Genomic DNA, 17436 nt, shown 5'->3' with positions numbered 1-17436 from the left:
TGGGATTTGTCACTCCGTATGACGGAGAGGTATCTCGGGGCCCACTCGGTAATACAACATCACACACAAGCCTTGCAAGCAATGTGACTTAGTGTAAGTTGCGGGATCTTGTATTACGGAACGAGTAAAGAGACTTGCCAGTAAACGAGATTGAAATAGGTATGCGGATACTGACGATCTAATCTCGGGCAAGTAACATACCGAAGGACAAAGGGAATGACATACGGGATTATATGAATCCTTGGCACTGAGGTTCAAACGATAAGATCTTCGTAGAATATGTAGGATCCAATATGGGCATCCAGGTCCCGCTATTGGATATTGACCGAGGAGTCACTCGGGTCATGTCTACATAGTTCTCGAGCCCGCAGGGTCTGCACACTTAAGGTTCGACGTTGTTTTATGCGTATTTGAGTTATATGGTTGGTTACCGAATGTTGTTCGGAGTCCCGGATGGGATCACGGACGTCACGAGGGTTTCCGGAATGGTCCGGAGACGAAGATTGATATATGGTTACCGGAAAGTTTTCGGGCATTACCGGAAAGGTTTCGGGCTCATCGGTAGAGTACCGGGAGTGCCGGGAGGGGTGACGGGGACCATCGAGAGGGGTGTCACGCCCCAAGGGGTCTCATGGGCTATGGGAAGAGATAAACCAGCCCCTAGTGGGCTGGAATAAGTTCCCACTAAGGCCCATAAGGTTTGAGAAGGGAAAAACACAAGGTGGAAAGAGTTTCCAGGTGGGAAGGTGGAATCCTACTCCAAGTAGGATTGGAGTAGGACTCCTCCACCTCAAATTTCGGCCAAACCTTGAGGGTTTGAGGCTGCCTCCTCCCCTCCCTCCCTCCTATATATAGTGGGGTTTTAGGGCTGATTTGAGACAACTTTTGCCACGGCAGCCCGACCACATACCTCCACGGTTTTACCTCTAGATCGCGTTTCTACGGAGCTCGGGCGGAGCCCTGCTGAGATTAGATCACCACCAACCTCCGGAGCGCCGTCACGCTGCCGGAGAACTCATCTACCTCTCCGTCTCTCTTGCTGGATCAAGAAGGCCGAGATCATCGTCGACCTGTACGTGTGCTGAACGCGGAGGTGCCGTCCGTTCGGCACTAGATCGGAGCGGATCGTGGGACGGATCGCGGGACGGTTCGTGGGACGGTTCGCGGGGCGGATCGAGGGACGTGAGGACGTTCTAGTACATCAACCGCGTTTCTTAACGCTTCTGCTGTGCGATCTAAAAGGGTACGTAGATCGGAAATCCCCTCTCGTAGATGGACATCACCATGATAGGTCTTCGTGCGCGTAGGAAATTTTTTGTTTCCCATGCGACGTTCCCCAACAGTGGTATCAAAGCTAGGTTCATGCGTAGATGTAATCTCGAATAGAACACAAAAGTTTTTGTGGGCGGTGATGTGCGTTTTGCTGCCCTCCCTAGTCGTTTGTTGATTCCGCGGTATTGTTGGATCGAAGCGGCTCGGACCGACATTACTCGTACGCTTACGAGAGACTGGTTTCATCGCTACAAGTAACTCCGTTGCTCAAAGATGAACGGCGAGTGTCGGTTTCTCCAACTTTAGTTGAATCGGATTTGACCGAGGAGGTCCTTGGATGAGGTTAAATAGAAATTCATACATCTCCGTTGTGGTGTTTGCGTAAGTAAGATGCGATCCTACTAGATACCCATGGTCACCACGTAAAACATGCAACAACAATTAGAGGACGTCTAACTTGTTTTTGCAGGGTATGCTTGTGATGTGATATGGCCAACGATGTGATGTGATATATTGGATGTATGAGATGATCATGTTGTAATAGTTAATATCGACTTGCACGTCGATGGTACGGCAACCGGCAGGAGCCATAGGGTTGTCTTTAAACTAACATTTGTGCTTGCAGATGCATTTACTATATTGCTAGGACGTAGCTTTAGTAGTAATAGCATGAATAGCACGACAACCCCGATGGCGACACGTTGATGGAGATCATGATGATGGAGATCATGGTGTGACGCCGGTGACAAGAAGATCGTGCCGGTGCTTTGGTGATGGAGATCAAGAAGCACATGATGATGGCCATATCATGTCACTTATGAATTGCATGTGATGTTAATCCTTTATGCACCTTATCTTGCTTAGAATGACGGTAGCATTATGAGGTGATCTCTCACTAAAATTTCAAGACGAAATTGTGTTCTCCCCGACTGTGCACCATTGCGACAGTTCTTCGTTTCGAGACACCACGTGATGATCGGGTGTGATAGACTCAACATTCACATACAACTGGTGCAAAACAGTTGCACATGCGGAACACTCGGGTTAAGCTTGACGAGCCTAGCATGTGCAGACATGGCCTCGGAACACATGAGACCGAAAGGTCGAGCATGAATCGTATAGTTGATATGATTAGCATACAGATGCTTACCACTGAAACTATTCTCGACTCACGTGATGATCGGACTTGAGATAGTGGATTTGGATCATGTACCACTCAAATGACTAGAGAGATGTACTTTTTGAGTGGGAGTTCTCAAGTAATATGATTAATTGAACGAATTGTCATGAACATAGTCTAATGGTCTTTGCGAATTACGATGTAGCTTGCGTTATAGCTCTACTTTTTTTATATGTTCCTAGAGAAAATTTAGTTGAAAGTTGATAGTAGCAAACTTTGCAGAGGATTGTCCTCGTTGCTGCGCAGAAGGCTTATGTCCTTAATGCACCACTCGGTGTGCTGCACCTCGAGCATCGTCTGTGGATGCTGTGAACATCGGACATACACGTTTCTGATGACTACACGATAGTTCAGTACAAAATACTTAATGGCTTAGAAGCAAGGCACCGAAGACGTTTTCAAACGTCACGGAACATAAGAGATGTTCTAAAGAGATGAAATTGTGATTTCATGCTTGTGCCCTTGTTAAGAGGTACGAGACCTGTGATAAGATTCTTTGTCCACAAAGTAAGGGAGAAAAGCTCAATCGTTGAGCGTGTGCTCAGATTATCTCAGTACGACAATCGCTTGAATCAAGTGGGAGTTAATCTTCGAGATGAGATAGTGATGGTTCTCCAAAGTCACTGCCACCAAGCTATGAGAGCTTCGTGATGAACTATAACATATCAAGGATAGATACAATGATCCTTGAGCAATTAGCGATGTTTGACACTGCGAAAGTAGAAATCAAGAAGGAGCATCAATAGTTGATGGTTAGTAAAACCACTAAGTTTCAAGAAAGGCAAGGGCTAGAAGGGATACTTCGTGAAACGACAAAACTATTGCTGCACTAATGAAGAGGCCCAAGATTAAACCCAAACCCGAGACTAAGTGCTTCTGTAATGAGAGGAACAGTCACTGAGGCAGAGCAACTCTAGATACTTGGTAGATAAGAAGGCTGGCAAAAGTCGAAAGAAGTATATTTGATATACATGATGTTGATGTGTACTTTACTAGTACTCCTAGTAGCACGAGGGTATTGGATACCGGTTCGGTTGCTAAGTGATTAGTAACATGAAATGAAAGCTACGGTATAAACGGAGACTAGCTAAAGGCGAGGTGCGATACGTGTTGGAAGTGTTTCCAAGGTTTATATGATCAAACGTCGCACGCTCCCTCTACCATCGGGATTGGTGTTAAACCTAAATAATTGTTATTTGGTGCTTGCGTTAAGCGTGAACATGATTTGATCGTGTTTATTGCAACACGATTATTCATTTAAAGAGAATAATGGTTACTCTATTTGCTTGAATAATCACCTTCAATGGTTTATTGAATCTCGATTGTAGTGTTACACATGTTCATGATATTGGTGCCAAAAGATACGAGGTAATGATGATAGTACCACTTACTTGTGGCACTGCCGCTTGAGTCATGTTGGTATAAATTGCATGAAGAGGCTCCAAGCTGATGGATCATTATACTCACTTGATTTTGAATCACTAGTGACATGCAAATCATACCGCATGAGCAAAGCCTTGTTTTCATTCAGATGAAACAAGATAGTAACTTGTTGGAAGTGATACATTTTGATGTATGCAGTCCAATGGGTGCTGAGGCACGCAGTGGATATCATTATGTTCTTACTTCAGTGACGATTTGAGTAGATACAAGAGTATTTACTTAATGAATCACAAGTCTGAAATATTGAAAAGTTCAATTCTGTTTCAGAGTGAAGTTCGTCGTAACAAGAGGATAAACGATCTACGATATGATCATAGAAATGAATATCTGAGTTACGAGTTTTGGTACGCAGTTAAGACAATGTGGAAATTGTTTCGCAGTTCATGCCACCTAGAACATCATAGTGTGATGATGTGTCTGAACGTCATAGCCACGCACTATTTGGTATGGTGCATGCTATGATGTCTCTTATCGAATTACCACTATCGTTTATGGGTTTTGCATTAGAGACAACCGCATTCACTTTAAATAGGGCACCGCGTATTTCCGTTGAGATGACACAGTATAGACTGAGGTTTAGAGAAATCTAAACTGTCGTTTCTTGAAAGTTTGGGGCTTCGACACTTATGTGAAAAAGTTTCAGTCTGATAAGCTCGAACCCAAAGCGGATAAATGCATCTTCATAGGATATCCAAAACAGTTGGGTACATCTCCTATCTCAGATCCGAAAGCAAAGTGTTTGTTTCTAGAAACGGATCCTTTCTCGAGGAAAGGTTTCTCTCGAAAGAATTGAGTGGGAGGGTGGTAGAACTTGATGAGGTTATTGAACCATCACTTCAACCAGTGTGTAGCAGGGCGCAGGAAGTTGTTCCTGTGGCGCCTACACCAATTGAAGTGAAAGTTGATGATGGTGCTCATCGAGCATCGGATCAAGTTACTAAAAACCTCGTAGGTTGACAAGGTCGCGTACTACTGCAGAGTGGTACGGTAACCCTGTCTTGGAGGTCATGTTGTTGAGCAACAGTGAACCTACGAGTTATGAAGAAAGCAATGGTGGGCCTGGATTCCGACAAATGGCTGGAGGCCATGAAATCCGAGAGAGGATCCATGTATGAAAACAAAGTGTAGACTTTGGAAGAACTACTTGATGGTCATAGGACTATTGAGTAACGATGGATCTTTAAAAGGAAGACAGACGATGATGGTGATAAGTCACTATTAAGAAAAGCTCGACTTGTCGCAAAGATGTTTCCGACAAGATCAAATAGTTGACTATGATGAGACTTTCTTACTCGTAGCGATGCTAAAAGTCTGTTAGAATTATGTTAGTAGTTGCTGCATTATTTATGAAATATTGCACATAGGATGTCAAAACATTGTTTCCTCGATGGTTTCCTTGAGCAAACATTGTATGTGATACAACCAGGAGGTTTTGTCGATCCTAAAGATACTAGCAAGTATGCAAGCTCCAGCGATCCTTCAATGGACTGGTGCAAGCATCTCGGAGTTGGAATATACACTTTGATGAGATGATCAAAGATTTTGGGTTTTTACAAGGTTTATGAGAAACTTGTATTTCCAAAGAAGTGAGTGGGAGCACTATAGAATTTCTGATGAGTATATGTGGTTGACATATTGTGGATCAGAAGTAATGTAGAATTTCTGTAAAGCATACAAGGTTGTTTGAAAGGAGTTTTCAAAGGAGTACCTGGATTGCGCTACTTGAACGTTGAGCATCAAAGATCTATGGAGATAGATCGAAAGCGCTTAATGGAAGTTTCAACAAGATGCATGCCTTGACAAGTTTTTGAAGGAGTTCAAAATAGATCAGCAAAGAAGGAGTTCTTGGTTGTGTTGTAAGGTGTGGATTTGAGTAAGACTCAAAACCCGACCACGGCAGAATAAAGAGAATAGACGAAGGTCGTCTTCTATGCCTTGGCCGTAGAATCTGAAGTATGCTATGCTGGATACCGCACCTCATGTGTGCCTTGACTCAAAGTCTGTTGAGAGGTACAGAGAGTGATGCATGATTGAATCACTAGCAGCGGTCAAAATTTATCCTTAGTAACTGATGGACTAAGGAATTTTTCTCGATTATGGAGGTGGTTAAAGAGTTCATCGTAAAGGGTTACGTCGATGCAAGCTTTGACACTAATCCGAATAACTATGAGTAGTGAAACGGATTCGTATAGTAGAGTAGATATTTGGAGTATTTCCGAATAGCACATAGTAGCAGCATCTATAAGATGACATAACGTTTTGTAAAGAACACACGGATCTGAAAGTTTCAGAACCGTTGACTAAAACCTCTCTCACGAGCAAGACGTGATCAGACCCCATAACTATATGGGTGTTGGATTCGTTGGAATCACATGGTGATGTGAACTAGATTATTGACTCTAGTGCAAGTGGGAGACTGTTGGAAATATGCCCCGGAGGCAATAATAAATTAGTTATTATTATATTTCTTTGTTCATGATAATCGTTTATTATCCATGCTATAATTGTATTGATTGGAAACACAATGCATGTGTGGATACATAGACAAAACACTATCCCTAGTAAGCCTCTAGTTGACTAGCTCGTTGATCAAAGATGGTCAAGGTTTCCTGACCATAAGCAAGTGTTGTCACTTGATAACGGGATCACATCATTAGGATAATTATGTGATGGACTAGACCCAAATTAATAGACGTAGCATGCTGATCGTGTCATTTTGTTGCTACTGTTTTCTGCGTGTCAAGTATTTGTTCCAATGACCATGAGATCATATAACTCACTGACACCGGAGGAATTCTTTGTGTGTATCAAACGTTGCAACGTAACTGGGTGACTATAAAGATGCTCTACAGGTATCTCCGAAGGTGTTAGTTGAGTTAGTATGGATCAAGACTGGGATTTGTCACTCCGTATGACGGAGAGGTATCTCGGGGCCCACTCGGTAATACAACATCACACACAAGCCTTGCAAGCAATGTGACTTAGTGTAAGTTGCGGGATCTTGTATTACGGAACGAGTAAAGAGACTTGCCGGTAAACGAGATTGAAATAGGTATGCGGATACTGACGATCTAATCTCGGGCAAGTAACATACCGAAGGACAAAGGGAATGACATACGGGATTATATGAATCCTTGGCACTGAGGTTCAAACGATAAGATCTTCGTAGAATATGTAGGATCCAATATGGGCATCCAGGTCCCGCTATTGGATATTGACCGAGGAGTCACTCGGGTCATGTCTACATAGTTCTCGAGCCCGCAGGGTCTGCACACTTAAGGTTCGACGTTGTTTTATGCGTATTTGAGTTATATGGTTGGTTACCGAATGTTGTTCGGAGTCCCGTATGGTATCACGGACGTCACGAGGGTTTCCGGAATGGTCCGGAGACGAAGATTGATATATAGGATGACCTCATTTGGTTACCGGAAAGGTTTCGGGCATTACCGGAAAGGTTTCGGGCTCATCGGTAGTGTACCGGGAGTGCCGGGAGGGGTGACGGGGACCATCAAGAGGGGTGTCACGCCCCAAGGGGTCTCATGGGCTATGGGAAGAGATAAACCAGCCCCTAGTGGGCTGGAATAAGTTCCCACTAAGGCCCATAAGGTTTGAGAAGGGAAAAACACAAGGTGGAAAGAGTTTCCAGGTGGGAAGGTGGAATCCTACTCCAAGTAGGATTGGAGTAGGACTCCTCCACCTCAAATTTCGGCCAAACCTTGAGGGTTTGAGGCTGCCTCCTCCCCTCCCTCCCTCCTATATATAGTGGGGTTTTAGGGCTGATTTGAGACAACTTTTGCCATGGCAGCCCGACCACATACCTCCATGGTTTTACCTCTAGATCGCGTTTCTGCGGAGCTCGGGCGGAGCCCTGCTGAGATTAGATCACCACCAACCTCCGGAGCGCCGTCACGCTGCCGGAGAACTCATCTACCTCTCCGTCTCTCTTGCTGGATCAAGAAGGCCGAGATCATCGTCGAGCTGTACGTGTGCTGAACGCGGAGGTGCCGTCCGTTCGGCACTAGATCGGAGCGGATCGTGGGACGGTTCGTGGGACGGTTCGCGGGGCGGATCGAGGGACGTGAGGACGTTCCACTACATCAACCGCGTTTCTTAACGCTTCTGCTGTGCGATCTACAAGGGTACGTAGATCGGAAATCCCCTCTTGTAGATGGACATCACCATGATAGGTCTTCGTGCGCGTAGGAAAATTTTTGTTTCCCATGCGACGTTCCCCAACAGTTAGTTGATGTATCTTAAACCGATTCTATCTCTTCTCTTTATCTCCCTTATCTCATGTAACCTCTTGATAGATCTTGCCTTGTACTCCAAGATATTTGTGATATAAATACATTGCGGCCCGAGATAAAGGGTTCTACGCTTCATCACATGGTCATCAGAGCCCTTCCTCTCGACGCCTAGCTACCGAGAAAGAGAACTTGCTCCATTGATCGCAGAGAGAGTCGACGATGACAGGCCCCGCGCTCCCCACCATTACATCCACCCAAATCACATCCGCCGCGCCCTCATCCTCCTCCAACACCTCGCTCTCTCTCGGTCCACTTCCATCAGAGAAGCTCACTAGGACGAACTTTCTTCTTTGGAAGGCCGTCGTGCTACCCCAGATCAAGGGAGCACAGATGGAACACTTCCTCGACGCCGCAAGCCCGGCGCCTCCCGCCACCATCTCCATCACCAAGGATGGGAAGGAAGAGCAGGTCTTCAACTACGCCAGATCAATCTGGTATGCGCAGCAACAGCAGGTACAAGGATACCTCATGGGATCTCTCTCTCGAGAGGTTCTCGCGCAAGTGGCGATGCTTCAGACGCCGGCCGAGGTATGGACTTCCATCCACGCCATGTTTGCTGCACAAACAGAAGCCCAAAAGATCAACACCAGGATGGCCCTCACCAATCTGCAAAAAGGTAATCTAACCATGGCAGAATATCTTGGAAAGATCAAAACCCTCACCGATGAAGTTGCCTGCGCCGGTGCACCGCTCGGAGATGCTGAGATCATCTCTCACGTCATCGCCGGCCTCGACATCGACTACAATCCCGTGATCTCCGCATTGGCCGCACGGGTCGAACCGGTCACGGTCCAGGAGCTCTACAGCCAGCTTCTAAGCTTCGACGCCCGGCTCAGTATGCTGCAGGGATCCAATCTACGTCAATCCTCTGTCAACACCGCCTCCCGCGGACGTGGCCGTGGGCGTGGACAACAAGGACGCGGGCACGGAAGCGGCGGTGGAGGACGCGCCGGACACCAGGGCCAGCCTCGCCCTGGCAGTGCTGGTGATCGCGGCGGTGGCTACACCAACGGCTACAATGGCGGCGGCTACAACAACAATCGCCGACCAAGGTGCCAACTTTGCAAGAAGCCGGGCCACGAAGTCATTGATTGTTGGCACCGATATGATGAGGACTATACACCCGAGACACGCCAAGCTGCTGCCGCCACACGGAAACACGGTGGAGCCGATGGTGAGACGGTTTGGTACGCCGACTCCGGCGCCACAGATCACGTCACAAATGAGCTAGACAAGCTCGCTCTCCGGGAGAGGTACCATGGCAAACGATCAGATTCACACCGCAAGCGGTGGAGGTATGGATATTCTTCACATTGGGCAATCCTCTATTAATTCCCCGAGTCTCAAACGTGACCTTGTTCTTAAAGATGTTCTCCATGTTCCACAAGCCGATAAGAACCTAGCCTCCATGTCACGTTTGACATTCGACAACAATATCTTTTTTGAAACTCATCCTACCTATTTTTTCATTAAGGATCGGGCAACGAGGGAACTCATCCATCGCGGTAGATGCATTGGAGGACTATACCCCATCACATCAAGAGTGTTTAATCGACAGCGTCGCCAAGTTTACTCCACCACCAAGCCGTCACTAGCTAGATGGCACCAGAGATTAGGGCATCCTTCCTCAAATATAGTTAAGCAAGTAGTCAATAAAGGCAATCTTGCATTGTCAAATAGTTCCAATACAGAGTCTGTTTGTGAGGCTTGTCAATGTGTCAAGACTCACCAACTTCCCTATCCTTTGTCAAATAGTGTGTCTCATGCTCCTTTAGAGCTTATTTTCAGTGATGTATGGGGTCATGCAAGAGATTCTTTTGGTAGAAAGAAATATTATATCAGTTTCATCGATGATTACAGCAAGTTCACATGGATCTATTTGCTTAAAAACAAATCTGAAGTTTTTTCTATCTTTCACGAATTCCAAACACTTGTTGAGAGACAATTTGATAAAAAAAATCTTGCAGTCCAAAGTGACTGGGGAGGAGAGTATGAAAAACTTAACTCCTTCTTTCGTAGCATTGGGATTATTCACCATGTCTCTTGTCCCGATGCTCATCAACAAAATGGCTCGGCCGAACGAAAACACCGTCATATTGTTGAAGTTGGCCTATCCCTTCTAGCTCACGCATCCATGCCACTTAAATATTGAGATGAGGCCTTTATCACAGCCACATATCTTATCAATCGTTTGCCTAGTCGAGTCATTGGCAACACTACTCCATTAGAACGTTTGTTTCATCAAAAACCAGACTATAGTTCTCTCAAAATCTTTGGGTGTGCATGTTACCCAAATCTTCGTTCCTATAACCATCATAAACTAGAGTTTCGATCCACCCAATGTGTGTTCCTTGGTTATAGTAATCTTCACAAAGGCTACAAGTGTCTACACATCTCATCCGGTCGTATTTATATTTCCCGTGATGTTATCTTTGATGAAACAATGTTTCCCTTTGCCAAACTCCATCCTAATGCGGGATCTCTTTTGCATGCCGAAATCTCCCTCGTTTCCGAGCCTATTCCATCTTCCAGTCACGGGGGTGAATTAATTAGGACTAATCCTGTGAAAAATATCTTTGAATCTGCTGAAACTGACGCTGAAAATGCAGCTACAGGGCGTTATTTCATGTCTCCAGATGCAGCCAAATCCGTCGCGGAACTCCAAGCAGATCTTCTGGCCGCTGCCGCTCCTGCCGGCGGTCGATCCGAGGCTGCCTGTCAGCCCGACACGGAGCCCCAGGCAGATTCTCCCGCGCCACCCGCCAGCACACCACGTGCGGTGCCCACCCGCGTCAGCGCCGCGCCAACCGCCCGCAACCGCGTGGCCGACAGCGCCCCACCTGCGGGGTCCACCCGCGTTGGCGGCTTCCCCGCGCCAACTGCCAGCTGCGCCACGCCATCCGCGGCAACCACCTGCGTCGGCAGATCCGAGGCGGATCCTCCCCCGCCAACCGACAGCGCCCCACGTGCATCGTTCAACCGCGTCAGCGCCACCCTTGACGCGATCCCAGGCGCGGCGCCCATTGGCTCCACCAACAGTGGGCCGCCTTCTGCTCCTGTTGCTGCGGGGGCCAGCCAGACCGCCTCGCCTGGATCTTCTGCGGCTGACCTCTCTGTGGACAGTTCTGCCGCAACTACACCCCCTCCTCGTCATACACGGTCTCGGTCAGGTATTGTCAAGGACAAGAAATATACAGACGGTACAGTCAGGTATGACACACACACAAACGTGCTTTCCTCACAAGTACTGGTGAACAAATAACCTTGCATGATGCACTTGCTCACAAGGAGTGGAAGAAAGCCATGGATGTTGAGTATGATGCATTAATACAAAATAAAACGTGGCGGTTAGTCTCACCAAAGCAAGGTGCCAATGTGATAGATTGCAAATGGGTATATAAAATCAAAAAAAGAGCTGATGGTAGTATAAACAGATACAAAGATAGACTGGTTGCAAAAGGGTTTAAACAAAGGTTTGGCATTGATTATGAGGATACTTTCAGCCCTGTTATTAAATCAGCCACTATTCGACTTGTACTGTCTATTGCTATTTCCAGAGGTTGGAGCCTACAACAGCTAGACGTCCAGAACGCGTTTCTTCATGGTGTTCTTGAGGAAGAAGTGTTCATGCGGCAACCACCAGGGTATGAAAATAAGAACACACCACATCATGTCTGCAAATTGGATAAAGCTTTGTATGGGTTGAAGCAGGCCCCAAGAGCCTGGTATTCCAGGTTAAGTACACAATTACAAAAACTTGGATTCACACCATCAAAAGCAGATACCTCCCTATTCTTCTACAGTAAGAACAATGTTACTATATTTGTTCTTGTCTATGTTGATGATATAATTGTTGCCAGCTCCAGTCCAGATGCTACAACTTGTTTGCTTAAAGATTTAAAGTTAGAGTTTGCTCTCAAGGATCTAGGAGATCTTCACTACTTTCTTGGAATCGAGGTAAAGAAGGTAAAAGATGGTATCCTTCTTACACAAGAAAGGTACACTACTGATATTCTTAAAAGAATAGGTATGGAAAAATGTAAGCCAGTTAGTACACCTATCTCTAACTCAGAAAAACTCACCATTGAGAGTGGAGAAGCACTTGGGCCAGAGGATGCAACGAACTATAGGAGTATTGTAGGTGCATTGCAGTATTTGACTCTCACACGGCCTGATATTTCATACTCTGTTAACAAAGTATGTCAATATTTACATGCCCCTACTACTTCTCATTGGACAGCAGTAAAAAGAATTTTGAGGTATCTCAAGTTTACAGAAGGCCTTGGTCTTCAAATTGTAAAATCTCCATCTATGCTTGTGTCAGCCTACTTTGATGCAGACTGGGCAGGATGTGCTGATGACAGAAGACCAACACGTGGTTTTGCTGTATTTCTGGGAACAAATCCTGTGTCATGGAGTGCAAGGAAGCAAGCAACCGTCTCAAGGTCTAGTACTGAGGCTGAGTATAAGGCTTTAGCAAATGCAACAGCTGAGGTAATGTGGATTCAGACTTTGCTACATGAACTCGGAATCAAGGTACCTCAGGCTGCCAGATTATGGTGTGACAATCTTGGTGCAACCTATCTCTCAGCTAATCCCTTTTTTCATGCAAGAACTAAACATATTGAGGTTGATTTCCACTTTGTCAGAGAAAGAGTAACACGCAAATTGCTTGATATAAGGTTTATTCCAACAGGTGATCAACTTGCTGATGGGTTCACCAAACCGCTTACAATGAAGAGGCTAGATGAGTTTAAGTACAATCTCAACCTTGCTAAATAGGGTTTAGATTGAGGGGGAGTGTTAGACACATTGTATAGGATACGGTTGTTAGTTGATGTATCTTAAACCGATTCTATCTCTTCTCTCTATCTCCCTTATCTCATGTAACCTCTTGATAGATCTTGCCTTGTACTTCAAGATATTTGTGATAAAAATACATTCCGGCCCGAGACAAAGGGTCTACGCTTCATCACAGTTGTACCTCATCCTAGAAAGGGCCAGACCTCAGGTTTGATACATGTGTGTCTCATTAAGATGAAATATACTTTCAGCATGAGACAATGTTCCTGTGGATTCTAAACAAATGTCCACTGCAAATTCAAGATTGCGCTCTAATATGATCTAAATATAATACATCATGCAGGTAAAAATAATGATACATCACGTGGTACTTTCATTCATATGTGTAATGGTCACATAGACCACATAAAAATTGGAACTTGATTTTTGTTGTTGTGTGTCGACTGAAATTCATTAGACTCTAGTCGATTATTCTACCAGAAACCTAGGCTATAACCCCTAGCATACTTGGAAACTGGAATTCGTTTGACACTAGCCCATTAAATAAGATAGAGAAGACTTTCGTAGGCTTCCCCTAATGATAGTATTATATACATGATACTAGTATATAATACCACCTTCATATGTGTAGTATCATAGATTAGTATCTTATATAAATTCATTTATTCCCATGTGAGACATATAGTAATACAATATGTTGTACTTTCATTCACATGTGTACTGGTTACACATGCCAGATAAAAACTGGAACTTGGTTTTTGTTGTTGTCTGTCGACTGAAATTCGTTAGACTCTAGTCGATTATTCTACCCATAACCTAAGGCAATGCTATAGCCTATTGCATACTTGAAAAATGGAATTCGTTTGGTTCTATTCCATTAAATAAGATAGAGGATATTGCCTTGGCTACCCGTGATGGGTATTATTATAAGTTAGTATGATGCATATTATATTAGTGCATGATATATATTCTTGACGTGGATACTAGTGTATGATATTATCTTCATATGTAAAATCGTAGATATTATCTTATATGACCTTATATATTATCATGAGCAATATATAATAATATAATTTAGGACAGTAAAACTGAGCCTAATCCCAGCTCTCTCGGTGCCTCAGCAATTTTGGTCGTCGAATCTCGTCCACTGGTCGTTTTTGTTCGCCTGATCGCTCCATCTCCCAGTAATCAATCACTAATTGGGCCTAGTTGTCCTGAGGGTGGTTACTCCTGTGAAAAAATACGTGCAACGTGGTTAACTAGACCAATTAGCCCATCAATTCGGCTCCGCACCAAGCCCATCAACCAAGTACATGCGAGCATGCGTACAACACCTACGCTAGGGCTACTCACCGCCGCTACACCTTTGGTTCCCCTTCCGTATTCTCTATCCTGCCATCCTCTCCCATCCCCACGACCGGGGGTGGACATGGATCGATGGATCGATGCAAATCTCAGGGCGCGACATCTCCTTTGCCTAATTCCTCTCAGTGGCAACCACTCCTCTACCTTTGCTCCGTGCCCCACCAACAACGATGGTGATAACGACACCGATGGTTCACATCTGCCATGGCGTTGGAGACGAAGGGAAGGAGGAGGTGTTGGAAATATGCCCTAGTAGCAATAATAAATTAGTTATTATTATATTTCTTTGTTCGTGATAATCGTTTATTATCCATGCTATAATTGTATTGCTTGGGAACACAAATACATGTGTGGATACATAGACAAAACACTCTTCCTAGTAAGCCTCTAGTTGACTAGCTCGTTGATCAAAGATGGTCAAGGTTTCCTAACCATAGACACAAGTGTTGTCACTTGATAACGGGATCACATCATTAGGAAATCATGTGATGCACAAGACCCAAACTATGAACATAGCATATTGATTGTGTCATTTTATTGCTATTGTTTTTTGCGTGTCAAGTATTTATTCCTATGACCATGAGATCATATAACTCACTCGCACCAGAGGAATACCTTGTGTGTATCAAACGTCGCAATGTAACTGGGTGACTATAAAGGTGCTCTACAGGTATCTCCGAAGATATTCGTTGAGTTAGTATGGATCAAGACTGGGATTTGTCACTCCGTGTGACGGAAAGGTATGTCGGGGCCCACTCGGTAATACAACATCACACACAAGCCTTGCAAGCAATGTGACGAAGTGTAAGTCATGGGATCTTGTATTACGAAACGAGTAAAGAGACTTGCCGGTAACGAAACTGAAATAGGTATGGGGATACCGACGATCGAATCTCGGGCAAGTAACATACCGAAGGACAGAAGGAATGACATACGGGATTATATGAATCCTTGACACTGAGGTTCAACCGATAAGATCTTCGGAGAATATGTAGGATCCAATATGGGTATCCAGGTCCCGCTATTGGATATTGACCGAGGAGTGCCTTGGGGCATGTCTACATAGTTCTCGAACCCGTGGGGTCTGCACACTTAAGGTTCGATGATGTTTTAGTATAGTTGAGTTATATGTGTGGTTGCCAAATGTTGTTCGGAGTCCCGGATGAGATCACGGACGTCACGAGGGTTTCTGGAATGGTCCGGAAACAAAGATTTATATATAGGATGGTTTCATTTGGTTACCGGAAGATTTTCGGGCATTACACGCATTGTCCCGGGAGTGACGAATGGGTTCCAAAAGTTCATCTAGAGAGGGGCAACCCACCCGGGGGAAGGCCAATGGCCTTAGGGGTGGCGCACCAGCCCTTAGTGGGCTGGTGGGACAGCCCAAGAGGGCCTTGGCGCCAAGAGAAGAAGACCAAAGAAAAAAAAGAAAGGTGGGAGGAAGAGAAGGACTCCACTTTCCAATCCTAATTGGAGTAGGATTCCTCCTCTCCTCCCTGGCCAGCGCACCCTTGAGGGCTTGGCCCTCAAGGCAAGCCTCCTCCCCCTCCCTCCTATATATAATGGTGATTTAGGGCTGATTTGAGACAACTTTTGCCACGTGCAACTCAGATCTAGACACCCTAGTTCTTCCTCTAGATCGTATTTCTGCCGAGCTCGGGCGGAGCCCTGCAGGAGTAGATCGTCACCACCACCGGAGCGTTGTCACGCTGCCGGAGAACTCATCTACTTCTCCGTCTTGCTTGCTGGATCAAGAAGGCCGAGATCATCGTCGAGCTGCGGGACGGTTCGCAGGGCGGATCGAGGGACGTTAGGACGTTCCACTACATCAACCACGTTTCTTAACGCTTCCTGCTGTGCAATCTACAAGGGTACATAGATCCAAATCTCCTCTTTTAGATGGACATCACCATGATAGGTCTTCGTGTGCATAGGAAAATTTCTGTTTCCCATGCAACGTTCTCAACAGTGGCATCATGAGCTAGGTTCATGCGTAGATGTTATCTCGAGTAGAACAAAAGGGTTTTATGGACGGTGATGTTCGATTTGCTGCCCTCCTTAGTCTTTTCTCGATTCAACGGTATTGTTGGATTGAAGCGGCCCGGACCGACATTATTCGTACGCTTACGAAAGACTGGTTTCATCGATTGACATGAAACCTCGTTGCATAAAGATGACTGGCGGGTGTCGGTTTCTTCAACTTTAGTTGAATTGGTTTTGACCGAGGCGGTCCTTGGAGAGGTTAAATAGCAATTTGCACATCTCCACTGTGGTTTTTGCGTAAGTAAGATGCGATCATACTAGATACCCATAGCAGCCATGTAAAACATGCAACAACAAATTAGAGGACGTCTAACTTGTTTTTGCATGGTATGCTTGTGATATGATATGACCAATGACGTGATATGATATATTGGATGTATGAGATGATCATGTTGTAATAGTTAATATCGACTTGCACGTCGATGGTACGGCAACCGGCAGGAGCCATAGTGTTGTCTTTAAACTAACGTTTGTATTTGCAGATGCATTTACTATATTGCTAGGACGTAGCTTTAGTAGTCATAGCATAGCTAACACGGCAACCTCGATGGCGACACGTTGATGGAGATCATGATGATGGAGATCGTGGTGTGGCGTCGGTGACAAGAAGATCGTGCCGGTGCTTTGGTGATGGAGATCAAGAAGCACAAGATGATGGCCATATCATGTCACTTATGAATTGCATGTGATGCTAATCCTTTTATGCACCTTATCTTGCTTAGAACGATGGTAGCATTATGAGGTGATCTCTCACTGAAATTTCAAGACGAAATTGTGTTCTCCCCGACTGTGCACCGTTGCTACACTTCGTCGTTTCGAGACACCACGTGATGATCGGGTGTGATAGACTCAACGTTCACATACAACGGGTGCAAAATAGTTGCACACGCGGAACACTCGGGTTAAGCTTGACGAGCCTAGCATGTCCAGACATGGCCTCGGAACACATGAGACAGAAAGGTCGAGCATAAATCATTTAGTTGATATGATTAGCATAGAGATGCTTACCACTGAAACTAT

At 45.2% G+C, this 17436-nt stretch overlaps 1 non-coding gene and 1 pseudogene across 1 annotated transcript; both read left to right on the top strand.

Annotated features, from left to right (window-relative positions):
* The first annotated feature begins 5281 nt into the window (after positions 1–5281).
* Positions 5282–12984, top strand: LOC123452030 (annotated as a pseudogene).
* On the top strand, positions 8890–9028 carry LOC123400568. Its single transcript, XR_006610799.1, has one exon. It is a non-coding gene; the product is annotated as a small nucleolar RNA Z247 (small nucleolar RNA).
* Positions 12985–17436: the final 4452 nt, after the last annotated feature.

This window comes from Hordeum vulgare, chromosome 5H (genome assembly GCF_904849725.1).
Source record: "Hordeum vulgare subsp. vulgare chromosome 5H, MorexV3_pseudomolecules_assembly, whole genome shotgun sequence".
Taxonomy (NCBI): domain Eukaryota; kingdom Viridiplantae; phylum Streptophyta; class Magnoliopsida; order Poales; family Poaceae; genus Hordeum; species Hordeum vulgare.
The sequence above is the reverse complement of the archived record's forward strand: the minus strand, read 5'-3'. Positions and strand labels throughout refer to the sequence as shown.